At 39.9% G+C, this 15,299-nt stretch overlaps 1 protein-coding gene across 11 annotated transcripts in view; it reads left to right on the forward strand.

Annotated features, from left to right (window-relative positions):
• Positions 1-15,299, forward strand: part of MACF1 (microtubule actin crosslinking factor 1) — a 410,697-nt gene that overhangs the window by 309,570 nt on the left and 85,828 nt on the right. The window lies entirely within an intron of this gene.

Consider the following 15,299-nt stretch of genomic DNA (forward strand, 5'->3'; position numbering starts at 1 on the left):
GTTGCCTCAGGATTTGGTGGGTTCCCTCTCACTAGAGACTTACAAAAAGCTATATGATGACTTTATGAGGTTGCTCAATAAAGGACTAAACTGATTGACCTTTGAGATCTTGCCAGCTCTGACACTGTGATTTGTTGGTTTTCTTTATTTTTCTCTTTTTCAATAACCAACTCTGGATTTAGGATCTCCTAAGAGATTTTGAAGTCTTATTTCTTATTTCAGTGATTACTTATTAAAGCCAATGATATGCCTTTTGATTTTATAACTTGAAATGAGAAGTCAGCTGGTTGTCTAACAGAAATGATTGTTTCCTTGGGCATTTTGGTCCGTTACTGTACTTGGGATGTTCAGTTCTGGTTCCTAACTAACACTGCAGTGAATGTGCAAGAAGTCAGGAGTCTTGATTCAGAAAGACCCTCCCTTTGGACATGGCTGTTAATCTACATTGTGTCTGTGTGGGGTTTTGCACCGTGTGTGTGTGTGTGTGTGTGTGTGTGTGTGTGAGTGCATGCGTGTTCACGCGCACATGTCCACCTATCACTATACTAAATTATGACCTCCTTGAGGTCAGAGACTGTATGTTATTGAACCTTTATATCTTGTCTGGGGGAAGCACAGTGCTAGACAACTTAGTGCAATGAAATCCAACAAATGTTTATTGTTCTCTATTCATCCTGGGTAGAGCATCGAGGTGGCACAGTGAACAGAGCATCAGGACTGGGGTGAGGAAGATCCGAGTTCAAATAAGGCCTCAGACCCTTACTACCTGTGTGACCCTGGGCAAGTGATTTAACTTCCCCAAGCCTTAGTTCCTTCATCTGAGACATGAAGATGTTATTTGTACTCCCTTCTTCATAGGAGTATTGGGAAGAACATTATAAATGTAAAAGGGCTATGTTAATCAAACAAGGCTCCTCTTTACTTCTGGATTCACAACTGTATTTTAGGGTATTGAAGTTGCCAATAGTGATTTCAGGAGGTGGAGATCACTGTCTATGAAAGTACAGGAAAGGCCTATTGTGGGTGTTAAGGTTGGAATCAGTCCTGGCTTTGAGGCTTATAGTATCCTTTCTGCCAGAGGACGTTGTCTTGGACATAGCCAGGATATAAATGAAAGGGAGGACAGTCTCTCTTCCTTAGTAGGAACAGAAATGTCTAAGACAGTGAAAGTAAAGGTGAAGTCACTGGTACTTCTTTTCAGCAAATAAGCAAATCAGGAATAATTCAAGCCTAGTAGAAATTTAAGGCCTTTAAAGGTCTTCAAATCTCCCAGTTAGTTACTGCCTAGTTCATATTGAGCTCAGGGGAAGTTAGAACAATGAAAGGGGGAAAAAAAATCCATGTATGTCAGTCCTCTTAGATCCCTGGAGAATGAATGAAAGGAAGTTCTCTTTAGGTCCATTCTGATAACTGAGTCACAATGTTTTGATTCATTTTCATGACATGAGAGTCTAATTCTTTAGTTGATGAATTTTAGTCAGCAACTGATTATTCTTCCTCCACATCAAGGTCATAAAGTATGATTCCTGTTTTCAATTTCTAACTAATTTTTTAATGGAATGGAATAAAGCTGGACTACAAACATCAAGCACAATATTAGCTTTGAGGTTTCTCCACCTTTTTTTTTTCCAATGAGTATCAGGACCTAAGAGCTAAATCAGTCAAATGGGAGAAGATCTACATTTGTTGGGTCAGAAATCTTTGAATCTGAGGTTACCATACTGGCCATATATGGAACCATTTTGGAATAGATAAAGTCTTGTTTGACAAGGGACATCTCTCCTGCTCCCCTTTGGTCCACCTCCCCACACACGGACTGAACTGACTTGGGTCCACACAGCAGTGCTAGTAAATCCCTGAGGTCATGAAATAGCCCTCAAAAGCCCGGCAGTTCTGTGGGAAGAAGGATTTCCTTTTCAGAGACAGGAGAAAAACTGAAAAGTCATTATCTCTGGAAAAGGCATTTTCCCACATTGTTTCTGCATGATGACTAGGATCTAGACATCAAATAAAGATCTGCTTGGCGTGAAATGTTGCATAGAATTTTTAGAGTTTGAAAGGACCTCAGAGGTCATATAGTTCTATCCCCTCATGTTACAGATGATAAAACTGAGGCCCAGGAAGATGAAACAACAGTTTCCATTTCTGCCATACAAATTCAAAATGGGCAGAAGGGGGATTTGAACTCAGGTCTTCCAATTCCAAATCTAGTGCTGTTTCTCTTTTACCACACTACTTCCTTCACCCTGAATAGGCCATGGCGCCCAGATCATCTTATTACGGCCTATATCTATTAAGTCAACCTGCTCTTAATGGAATAAAAGAACCTCAGAAAACTCAAATGAGGATATTGGATGTTTATCTACTGCCAAAATAATCTTCCTAATTGAGTGATCATGATGCTCCCTTGCTCAAATAACTTTAGTGGCTCCCCTCTGTGTAGACAACAAAAAACAAATCCCTTAGTCCAGCATATAAAGCTCTCTACAATTTGGCTCCACCCTGTCTTCCCAGAATTTATTGATATGACACCCCTTTATTACTATGGCAAAATTATACTGTTGGCCGTACTTTCATCTTGTTTTGCCCTTTCTTGCTTCAGTTCAGTCAGGCCTTTAGAACATCCTTCATGCCTTTAGAACAGTGTCTTGCCTCATCTTTGCCTGTTGAAATTTTTATCTTCCTCCAGGACCCAGCTCAAGTGTCAACTTCCAAGTAACTTTCATTGACTTCCCCTTCTTATCAGCTTTGCATGACTCAGTCCCTAATGGAAGTAATCTCTCCTCCAGATTTCTCATAGCACTCTTGATTTCTCCTGTGCCCCATTACATTTTACCTTGGCATCATATTTATTTATATATGTATATATATATTTATATATGTATCTTATCCTTACCTTAGTAGACTATTAGGTCCTTGAGGGCAAAAACTATAATTTTACCTTTGTATCCCTAACACCAAATAGTGTCCTTACTTCCAAAGGGGTTTAATAAGTGGCTATTATTGAATACAAAAAGCAGCATTGTGTAGTGGAAAGATCTCTTGATTTCAGGGTAGAGGACTGAATTTGAATCCCAACTTTGCTCTTTTCTGCTCTTGTGACCTTGGGCAGGTCATTTCCCCTAGAACCTCAACTTTCTCATCAATAATAAGGCAGCTAGGTGGGGCAATGGATAGAGTATTAGGCCTGAAGTCAGGAATACCTGAGTTCAAATTCAGCCTCAGATAGTTACTGACTGTGTGACCCTGGGAACCAAGTCTGCCTTGATTTTCTCAGCTATAAAATGAAGATAATAATAGCATCTACCTCCCAAAGTGAATGTAAGGATCAAATGAGATAATATTTTTAAAGCACATAGCACAGTGCTTGGCACATAGAGGCACTATATAAATGCTAGCTATTAATAATAATAACTCATGAAATTTTTTTTCAGACAAAGGTGGAAAGCCCAGTCTCTAGACTTGGTGAATGAAAGGAACTTCAAGTATACGGAGGGAAAAGAATAACAAACAGAGAAGATCTTATTTTCTTGCAGTTTATGTCAAAGGATTATGTCTAGGGTGACTTTTCCTGAGAAGGCTAGAGAAGAGGCTCCAGATTTGTGGAAGAAATTGAGCCAAACTATAATAATAAAGAGCTTTCTTCACTGTGCAATTTCCCCAGGCTGACTCTGTTCAGTCTAGGGTTTAAATCATCCTCCATATCAGACCCCAATCCCCCAATCCCAAGGTTCATCAGGGCCTCCAAGTCAATAACCATTTTAGAAGCTTTTGAGTCAGCCATACTTATGAGCCCCAATGTGCTGGCCAGAGTAGAAACACTTTGTGAGTGAGGTCAGGCTATGGGATTCCTGGTATTCCCATTCATATGCCCTGGAAGGCATTTCTGTCTCAAGGAAAGTAAGTGAAGAAAGGGCTGACCTTTGGCAGTCTTGTCTGGTTCAAAGGATTTTGAGCTGTCTGAGACCCTCAAGATCATCTAGTCTGATCTGGTGCCATTCCTTTGTAGTTGAAGAGACTGAGACCCAGTAAAGGGAAGGGACTTACATATGTATCTTATCCTTACCTTAGTAGACTATTAGGTCCTTGAGGGCAAAAACTATAATCAGTAATCAGAGCCCGAAGGTAAATTCAGATCTTTGGGCCTCTTTTCCCTTCCCCTTGTCCCCACCTTCAGACTGCCCTACCTTAAAAATCCCAGTCCCTAGTCACACCTATCACTTCATTTTCCTTTCCTGTAGTTAAGCCTTAAAACCTTAGAGCCATAGAAGAGTTCTTCGAGTACAACCCTTTCATTTTACATATAGGGAAATTGAGACCAAGAGAGAGAATTTGTTCAAGATCACACAACTGGTAAATCATGGCAGATTTCCTGATTTCCTGAACCTCCTTTCACAGTGCTCTTTGAAACCAGAACTTAACAAAAATGAGATTATTAATACCTCCATCTCCTTTTATGCAGCCTGGAAAAGCAAGGCTTCGGTAGGACTTATTGATCAAAGAATCAGAGAATTTTAGAATTATAACTGACCTCAGAGAGATCACTGTATTGCCTACGAGCCCCTAAACTGTAAGAAAAAGAGGCTGAAGTGATGTTGACAGTGGTGCTCCCAGTCTGCAAAGTGATATTTTAATCCAGTCTTATAAAGAATTACAAGGAATTTATCAACTCATTAACATTTTTGCCATCTTGTCTACCTGAAGAGCAATAAATTAGAAGTGCATTCTTTCCTTATCCTTAGGGAAGGGTCAATATTGGAAATTGGTAAAGATTAGGCATTTCCTGCTCTGGCAACCAGGGGAGGGAGAGTTTTAATTCTGATTAGATCAAAAACCTTTGACTGGCAAGTTCATGGATTGAGGTATCAGGAGAAAGGGACCTTCTTTTCCAAGATAGCCAGAAGGATACCTGGCCCATTTTGCTTTCTAGCATTTGAGTAGAGAGAGTAATACGACTATAGTAGAACTACGGTATAGTCAAAGTAATACTCCAGGAAGAAACTTGACATATACCTTGAAGAGACTTGAGGTTCTACTAGCATTTAAGATTAGATTAAATAGTGACATAGAAATCAGTACTGATAATCTGATTATGATCTTGTTTATCAGCAACAACCCCCACTTAAGTGAATCCAAAGTTAATCTAGACTCTTAGGAACCTTGGCCCTCAGGAACCCTTACTGCTTTGCTTTCCATAAATCCCCTTAGAGAAATTTTGAGTTCCTCTTGAGCTAGGTTCTTGAATTCTTACTCTACCACATGGCCCGTTGACCTTGGGCAAATTCTTTTCTCTCCTTGGGTTTCACTTTTCTCTTGAAAAATGAAGGTGATCTAGAGCAGTGCTTCTTAAACTTTCTACTCAAGACCCCTTTATCACTTCTTAAACTGTAGGTCATGACCCTATCATGGCCCCTTCCTTCTTTAAATTCTATAATCCTGTGAACTTGCTTACCCAGGTTGGTTTTCTGGTATACCTAGGACAAAAGAGTTGAAAAGTCCAGAAGAGCTCTCCCCAGCACTGATAGCTTAGTTGGTATTTGGTTAGTGGAGCAGATACAAAACTTCCTCTGTTGAAATACTTTAGGGAGTACTGTTCTGTGCCTTTAATGGGGAGGGGATAGTCAGTTGTTCTCTACCACAGACTGATCTCACAGTCCAGCTGGTGATATTTTTAACCCTTATGTGACCTCCAAAGAATTTCATTGCCCCTCTACAGCCTTCCTCCCTATCTCCAAGGCCTGAACAACTGGGTGGGGAAAAGACCTAAGGGGGTGTGATATTTTTCTCCATTGAACACTTTCAATGATTAAAGTAGCATTAGCTAGAAATTTAAACTTCAGCAAGACAAGCAACATGCCTGCCCTTCCAGCTGTTACATCATCTTAAAGGTATCACTTCTATCCAATCTCCACCCAAGGGAAGCAAACAGAATGAAAGAGTAGGTTGCCAAGAAAACTCTGATGGATTTCATATAGCCCTGTCTGGGAAACTAGATGGAAGCGAGGGAAGTCTTGACAGATGCTGAAATAAAGAAGCAAAGATTAAGAGCAGGTTGAGTTTAGAGAGGTTCATCAGTTGCAACTAAAATTTACTGATCTGTAGTTTTTGCACATGAAAGAAAAATTCAAATTCAACCAACATTTATTAAGTGCTCACATAACGTGCAAAACACCATGCTAGGAACTCAGGATGCACAGAGAGGAGCAATCAGAACCACTCCCCAGGAGTTTATATTATCTCATGGGGGAGTCCACATGTATATCAGTAACTAGGATACAAGGGAAAGTTAGAAAGTGGTAAGTTCTAGCTAGAACACCTTGAGAAATCTGTTAAGGAAGAGTCATCAGGGTAGGGGGTTGGGAGAGGAACTGATGGAAGGTCAAGGAAAATTTCTTAGAGTAGGTTGTATCTGTGTTGAGCCTTAAGGGAAAGAAGATAGTCCAGCATATTGAGAAAAGGGAAACTTACTTTATTCACTGCTCAGCCATCCCAGTCAACTCATCCATTGTGCATGGATTGTGTGCAGAGCAAAGGGCTGGGTTCCAGGGATACAGCAGCGACATGCAATAACCCCTGCCCTCTAGAAGGTGTTGCAGACAAGTAAAGACAAAGGGACTTCAGGGTATCAAGAGCATCAATCCCACTGGGGAACAGAGAGTGGCCTAGACTAGAGTAATTGGTGTCCCCTGAACTGGCCTGTGAAGGATGCTCAGATTGGATAGAAGTGGAACTGAGATCAAGGGGAGCTCCAAGCAAGGGAGCCTTCTTGTAAAACATCCCAGAAACCATGGGGGGAACACTGCTTTTGTCCCTGGCGAGAGGCCTACTCTGTTATTTGGTGGACCATGTTTTTTAGGAGTTTAAGGTAAACACAGGTGGATTCAACTTCTAGAAAGGGAGAGTGATTCTCTCTGCATAGGAAAATGACTCATTTTTTGGCCTCAGCCTAGAGCTGGGGATTTATAGGACCATATTTAGAGCTGGAATGAACTTGAGAAGTACAGTCTGACCCCCTTATTTTACAGATGAGGAAAATGAGGCTTATTGAATTGTATTTCCCATTCCCAAGACTAAATGATTTGCCCAGAATCACAGAGCTAGTGTTTGAGGCAGGATTTGAACCCACGTCTTCCTGACTCCAAGTCCAGTGTACTACCTACTGAACCATTATGGAGCTTTTAAGCCAAGTAAAATTTTTTTTTTGCGAAGGCAATTGGGGTTAAGTGACTTGCCCAAGGTCACACGGCTAGTTTTTGTGTTAAGTGTCTGAGGCCAGATCTGAACCCAGGTCCTCCTGACTCCAGGGCCAGTGCTCTATTCACTGTACCACCTAGCCTCCCCCTTAGCCAAGTAACTTTTAAGCCAAACTGCTGGCACATGAGCTATAAACAGTGAGCTGGAGAAGGCTCAGAAGCCACTGAGAATTGTGATTAGTTACTGTGGAGGTCACTCTGTTTTCACAGTTGGGTGATTTGCCAGGAACAAATGAGTCTTAAATAGATAGAGTCATATCAGGTCATTGCCCCAAATCTTCTGTCAGGCCACTTGGCCTAAGCTTTCCCAGGTCTCAGCTGTCCTGGTTGGAAAAGCCCAGATATGGGAAGAAAGTTGTCCTCTTTCCCCAGTTCCTTCCCCACTTTACTATATTTTTCCTCACCAGTGTTCAGTTCTCTATTTTTTTTTTTTTCAAAAAAATATTAAGTCAAACTCTAAGAAGGTTTAGCCAGTCCAGAACAAAAATCCTAAGGTGTTTTTAAAATCCCTCATTGCTTCCAATCCTAGATTCAAGTTGGTTGTTTTCTTTAGTTAGACTATCCAGAATGTACCTTTTGAGTGAGGATCAGTGCAACTGAATAACAAGCAGATTCCTACTTGGGGTTCAGGAGCCTCCTAGTTAAAGTTTCCTTTGGGGGTACTTTTTTCCCTTTTGCCTAAGGCTTACTTTAATGACATTCTAAGCTCAATGGAAGACCTATCAGGTTCTCTCATTGAAGCTCACCTGATAATAGTTTTTTGGGGTGCCTTGGTTGTGATTACTAATGTGGATGGGTTGTTGGTTTGGTTGTTTTTTTTCAATGATGGGGTAAGATGGAAAAGCCAGGGGCAGGGCAAAAAAGAGTACTAATTCTGTCAGCTTTATGCTTTTAGAAAGTTTGTTTTGAGACATTTGGGAACTGGGTTTCTTTGAAAACAACTGCAGTGAAATGTGGGAATTTCTGTCTATTGTATGAAGATGTTAATTCTTAAGCAGCCTTGTGGAGAATCACTTACCTTCGTCTTTAGTGGCAAATGGTGACCCTGTAATTGAGTGCTCTTTTTTGCCCAATTGTATAGAAGCAATCGGGGAAACATGACCTGATTCCAGATATTACTGGTTCTAAATGCCTTCCAGGTCATTTATAATAAATTTGGAAATTGTTAGCTAAGACTTACTGTAAACCCCCCCCCAACCTAATCCATTTATATTTGATTCTGGGGAGTAAATTTTGGTCCAGTGCAAAGAGTGAATCTGCAGTCAGGAAAGACCTGGATTCAAACTCTGGAGCTGTTACACACCCATGTGACCCTAGACAACTCACTCAATCTTTCTGCCTTTATTTCCCCACTCCTAAAATGAAGGAATTAGATTAGAAGACATTTAAGGGCCTTTCTAGCTCTATGAATAAGGATCCCATAGTTACAGAGTTAGATAACTAAATAACAGCCTTTTCAGATCCACCAAATAGTAAAAACTATTACTGAAATTTTTTACTTGGAAGAACCTCCAGGACTTTTCTAGCTACTTCAGAGGTTTTGGTTAAGATATGGTGGTCCCAGGATAAGTCAGTAGAATTAAAAAGAAGTCTTGGTGAACGAACTAACTTGATTTCAGTAAATAAAAGAAGGAATTCCCTCTATGGCTTAGCCAGTCCCTACCCCACCCTCCCTGCACATACCCAACTCCTGCTGTGGGTATCAATCAACTGTCTTTCCTCGGCTGCTTCCTGTAGGGTGTGTTGTGGAATGGCATCAGCCGTGTCACCAGCTGGGAGCAATGAGCTGTTTATAGTGTACAACCTGAGGACTGAGATCCCAATGTGATTTTATCAGACAGACTGTCTCAATTGAATCTAGCATGCCAGTTCCACTGTGTGGAACAAAGGACTCTTTGTTAAGAGTGCAAAAAGCTAAAGTCTGATTGGATGGTCGATGTAGGTTCACAGAGTTCCCATGGAAAAAAAAAAAGGATAATAAATTATACTTCACAGTCCAAACGGCCTTGCAGGTGGATTTCCATAGAATCTGGTTTTTACCTAAAGCTTAGGACTTTTCATCTGATGTCCAAGCTGTCTCTTCCTTTGGGTAACAATTATTAGTAGCTTTATAAAAGTTTTGATTTGCAAAAATATCAATACAGAAACCATGAATTAGGTTCATAGGCTGTTGTAGAGCTAGTTCAGGCCCTTGTTATGTCACTTTGGGATTATTATAATCATGTCTTAATGCTAGCCCTCCCAACCCCAAATTATTCCTTATAGTTCCATTAATTTACCTTAAAACTTTAGGCTCATAGAAACTTAGAATTGAAAGGCACCTTTGGAGATCAAAAATGGAATTTTACAGATGAAATTGAGGCCCAGAGATAAGAGCTGAAATTCTCTGAAACAAAAGGAAAAGTACAAGAGCTTCTCCAGACAGCAGACTCATACTGGCCATGGTATCTGAGGGGACACAATTTTTACCTTGTTCACTCCCTAACATCAAAAATAAACAGGTTTGGTTGGGTGTAGTAATTTTCCTTGGAAGGTAATGGACTTCCAGTCATTGGAGGTCTTTAAACTGAAGCTAGATAACCACTTTTCAGGGATAATGTATAGAGTATGCCTGTTTAGGTATGAATTAGACTAAATTCCCTTTACTGCAACCCCAGAACCCTTCAGACTCTGAGATTCTATAATTCTGTGACTCTAGTGTTATGGTAGAATTCTGTATTACGGAGTTGCTGAACTCAGAGCCCTGGAAGAGGTCACAAAATGAATCAAATTAAAATGTAATTTGGAAATGTTTAACATAGTAAATAAATAAATACAATATAACATAGATAAATGAGTAAGGGAGCTCAGTGGATAGAGAGAGCCTAGAGTCAGTAAGACCTGAGTTCAAAGCTGGCCTCAGACACTGTGTGATCCTAGGCAAATCACTTAACCTTTGTTTGCCTTAAATCCTCTGGAGAAGGAAATGGCAAACCACTCCAGTATCTCTGCCAAGAAAACTCTATGAACAGTATTGGCACACTATGGTCCGTGGAGTCACAGAGTCAGACAAGACTGAACAACAACATAACATAAATAATGTTAATATGTGGCCTGCAGGGATCCATTTCTATCTGAATTTGATACCACTACTCTATTCCACTAGAGAAGGCTGTCATGGAAGAGACTTTATGCCTAGAAATAAATGGTGGTTCTAAACCTGGATGGCCCTTTATCTCTTTGGAAAAGTGGAAATTATATATTGACCAAGATAATAGGAAATTTCTGAGATCCAATCAGATGGACAAACAGCCATTGTGGGCTTTACAAAAAGATTAGCCAGTGGCCTTCTGAAAACAAGTTCAGGCAGTGTTTTAACTACAACATCATTTCTAACCCTTCTAAGGACAATACAAAGCTCAGAATGATAATCAGCCTAAACTTAGCCTTTGGGTGGTAATAGACATTTAAAAAATGATAATGCTTTTTTTTTCTTTAAGTATCATCATCTTTTAGAAGAGGAACCCACTGCATTTTGAGGCAGTACATTCTACTTTGGGATAGGTCAGATAGTAAGGTTTTTCCAGACCTACATGTTTCCCTAAAACATTTAGTCATTTATATCTAGTTCTGCCTTCTGGAGCCAAATAGACCCCTCTTCCTTACAGTAGTCATTCTGATACTTGTAGATGATTGTCATGTCCCCTCAAGTCTTCTCTAGCAAAATATCTTTAGTATCTTTAACCATTCTTCATATGGTGTGATCAGAAGGCCTTTACCATATTGGCCACCTTCTCTTGGACACACTCACCCATCTGATCAATGTACTTTCTAAAAGTTACTGCCTGGAATGACATACAGGACTCCAGATGTGGTTTGGCTCTGGCAAAGGGCAGTAAAACTCTCACTTCCATAGGTCTTACTACTGTGCTTCTTGATGCAACCAAAGATCCCATTAGCTTTCCTGGCTACTGAAAGGCTGTTGACTCATACTGAGCTTTCAGTGTACTAAAAGCTCCTAGATATTATTCTGATAAATGAGGATCTAGCCATATTCCTCCCATCTCTTACTTGTGATGATACTTTTAAAAACTCAAGTCTAAAAGTTAATATTTGATCTGATTGTTTTCATTGGCTGAAGTGAAAGTATCTGGTGTCTCTGTCTAGTTTTGTATTAAGAGCTCTACTTGGGGCAAGTTCATTAGACTCTAATCTCAAATTTTCTTTTCCAGGTTTTGTTTGGTTTGTTTGATTTTGTTTTTTGGCCTAGCTGTAACAATTTAAAACAAGGTAGCTACGTACAAGGTAGTTAGGGAAGAAGGGCACTAGCAATAGAGGGGGGAAGAGGTCAAGAAAGGGGTCATGCAAAAAGTTGGTGTCTTGAAGGAAGAGGGGGAGGTACCTGCCAAGACAGACCCAGAAACTATATGAAGACAATTACAAAATACTTTTCATACAAATAAAGTCAAATCTAAATAATTGGAAAAACATCAATTGCTTATGGGTAGGCCGAGCTAATATAATAAAAAAGATAATTCTGCCTAAACTAATTTACTTATTCAGTGCTATGCCAATCAAACTACCAAAAAATATTTTATAGAGCTAGAAAAAATAACAAAATTCATCTGGAAGAACAAAAAGTTCAGAATATCAAGAGAATTAATGAAAAGAAATGCAAGGGAAGGTAGCCTAGCCATACCAGATCTTAAAATGTATTGTAAAGCAACAATCATCAAAACTACTTGGTACTGGCTAAGAAATAGAGTGGTGGATCAGTGGAATAGGTTAGGTACAAAAGACACAGTAGTCAATGATTATAGTAATCTATTGTTTGATAAACCCAAAGGCTCCAGTTTCTGGGATAAGAATTCACCATTTGACAAAAACTAGGTGTAGACCAACATCTTACACCCTGTAACAAGATAAAGTAAAAATGGGTACATGATTTAGATATAAAAGCTGATACTATAAGGTCAAGAGGTGGAGGTAAGGTAAATGGAATGCTATGTGTAAAGGTAGAGTAGATGAAGGACTGTGATATATAACAAGTCTGGAAAGATAGGCTGAGGCTAGGTCATAAAGGTCTTTAAAAGACAAAGTAGTTTATATCTGACCCTAGCAGCAAATGGGAGCCACTGGAGTTTTTTGAGTAGAGGAGTAACATGGTTAGATCTGAGGATTAAAAGTCACTTTGGCAGGTGTGTGGAGCATAGTTTGGAGTGGGAAAAGACAAAGCAAATTAGGAAGGAGATCACTGTGATAGTCTAGGTAAGAGGTGATGAGGGCTGGAACTAAGGGAGCAGCTAGGTAGTGCAGTAGATAGAGTACTGTGCTTGGAATCAGGAAGACACATCTTTATGAGTTCAAATACAGCCTCAAACACTAGCTGTGTAACCCTGTTTGCCTCAGTTCCTCATCTGTTTAAAAAAAAAAAGAGCTGGCAAAGGAAATGACAAGCATTTGCCAAGAAAACCCCAAATGGGGTTACAAAGAGTCAGACACGACTGAATAACAAGTCACAAAGGAGTGACAAAATCCAGGACACTCCATTGAAAACAGGCTTCGTTTCATGCTGTATTGCTTTAAATTGGCACCCTATTAATGTTTTTTTTTTTTTAATTTTACTAATGACCCAAAGGAGGATTAAGTATCACAGCAAGTGATACTATACAAGTATAGGCCAAGACTTGGGAGCCAGTACTTGCCACTAAATAATGCTCATAAAGCACTAAGGTTGTCAGATGAAAGGTGCTTTGTAGATTAAATAGGTACAAGACTCAGCTAGCCTGTCACACCCACTCCTCTATCCCCCTTGGAGAGAGGGATGCCTGGCCTCTAGGTAAAAAGGAAATAGGAGAATCTAAATAGAGGATGATAGGTCATCTGACTGCTTGTGGTAAGTCTCTACACCAGGTGATGGCACAGTGCCCTGGCCTGAAATGGGGAATGGTGTGCTCTGTGGGGTGAAAGGAGGAGATTTTACCAGGCTGGCTGGCTAGCTGGCTTTAATTAAGGAGTCGGCAGGAAGGGCTGGTGAGGTTTCTTTTCGCCTAAGGTTACTGAAGGGGAATATGACACCAAATTCCACCCTAGGAATTTCAAAATGAATGGAGTATTCTTTGAACTCTGTAATCAACTCAGTGAAAATGAATTTGATATTTGGCCTCTGTGTTCATATTTGGGTTTGTGGGGCTAGAAAGGCAGCAAAAGAGGTTCTCCAGAGCTCCTTGGCTTTTCCTTTAGAAGAAATTTACATCTCTAGATGTGAAATGAACCAGACAGGTTTTTTTTGTTGTTGTTGGCATTTATCAGAGTAACAAGAGCCTAGAAGCTCTTTTGGGCATTTATTTCAGTAACACTGATTGTTGCTGGCAGAATTCCACATACCAGCACTGAGAGACCTATGAAAGGATAGAAAATAAGATGGTGGGGCTCCATCCTTATCCCTCCATCATTCTCCCTAAATTCACACCCTACATTAAAAGAAGCATATTCCTAACAAGACACTCTTTGGTTTAGGGTATAGAACTTGAGGTAGTTATGGTTTTGTTTTGTTTTTACAGCTGGGCAAATCTTCCATATTCTCTATTTGAATCTTTCGGGGTCTCTCTGGAATATTTTCTTAATATATTAATCAGATGTGAGTAAGTAAATGCCTGATATCATCAGAACCAGAACCCTGCAGAAAGATAATCTTATCTCTTTCCTGAAAGGAATCCCATTTATTTAGGATTATGGGAGTGGAAGAGAGTATATATAGGGTAACCAGGGAGTTGAATTAACTGGCATTTGACTTGGTGAGGAAACAGAAAAGGAATTTCTGGCCATGAAGCTGGCAAGCTGGCTGGTCCACATGAAGATAATTCTTTGTAATAGATTAAACACTATCCCTACTCCCTAGCCTTAATTCCTCAGTTTCTTCCTATCCAAGAAATCCTAGTATGTTGAAGAGCCCTGTTAAAATAATATGAACTGTTAAGTGTGATTAAATCTCACTAAGGGAAGGGCCACAAGGTTTCCCTAGTGAAAGCAGGAGGCTTACTGGTGCTATGTTATTTTAGCTGTACCAAATTATTAAATGTAAACAAAGACTTGTACTCCTGTAACCAAAAAAATCTCTGTCCTCTGAGTTAAGAAGTTTTATACCTTAGAAGGGGGATGTTGGGAGTAATACTCTTGAATCCTTTAGTTCTGGTGGACAGAGATGTTCTGCCTTCTTCATTTGTGTGAAGCACACTGCCTGTGTGAAGGGCCTTTCAGGTGATTTAATTCTGTTCCCTAGCTCCTATCACCTTCTTTTAGGCTGCTGTCAATCTGGCTCTGTGAGCCTGACTCTCCTGTTTGACTGCCAGACTCCCACACCACCTCCTGGTCTTCTTTGCTGTTTGTGAAAGGATAGAAATAACATTTCTAAAGGTTTATATCATCACAAGGTCTATCAAAGTTTCAAGAATGTTAACAATCCCTCCCTCAAAGTTGACAAAGTACCTTCACTTTATATGCCCTGAATTGCTGCCTTTTTTGAAAGGAAATATACTAGTATGCTTTTTTGTGTAAGTTTTTTTTTTTACCCTCACTTTTTTGTGTAAGTTTAAAAGAACTCTCTTTGTAAAAACAAAGCCCAGAGTGCTGTGGATCAGATGATCACACATGGGATCTCTCCAGTAGAGTAAGTGTTGAGACTTGAGAGGCAGCAAAGATCACAGGAAGTGGAGCCAAAAGGCCTGGGGTTCAGGTCTAGCTCTGACACTAGCTAGTGGACCATGGGCTATACTTGAGTTCTCTGGACCTCAGTTCCTCCATCTGTGACACTTTGAAAATTATTTAATAGAATTATTCACTGTGCCATGGTGTTCTAGTTGGGAAGAACCAAAGGAATTCTAGTTAAGGACAGAGAGCAAAGGTTTGCTTTATTATAAAAATGAAGCTTTCATCATGTGTTTCTCAAACACCACCTGCTTCACAGTTTTGCTGTAAGGAAAGCATTTTGTAGATGCCAACCAGTCATAAATAGGAATTGAAACTTGTCTTGGCACACTCACCCTGACTTATAGCCTCTAATTTTAT

Source organism: Petaurus breviceps, unplaced genomic scaffold, assembly GCF_028583685.1.
Source record: "Petaurus breviceps papuanus isolate PSGF00001 unplaced genomic scaffold, PetGlider_PUasm1.0 90760, whole genome shotgun sequence".
NCBI lineage: Eukaryota > Metazoa > Chordata > Mammalia > Diprotodontia > Petauridae > Petaurus > Petaurus breviceps.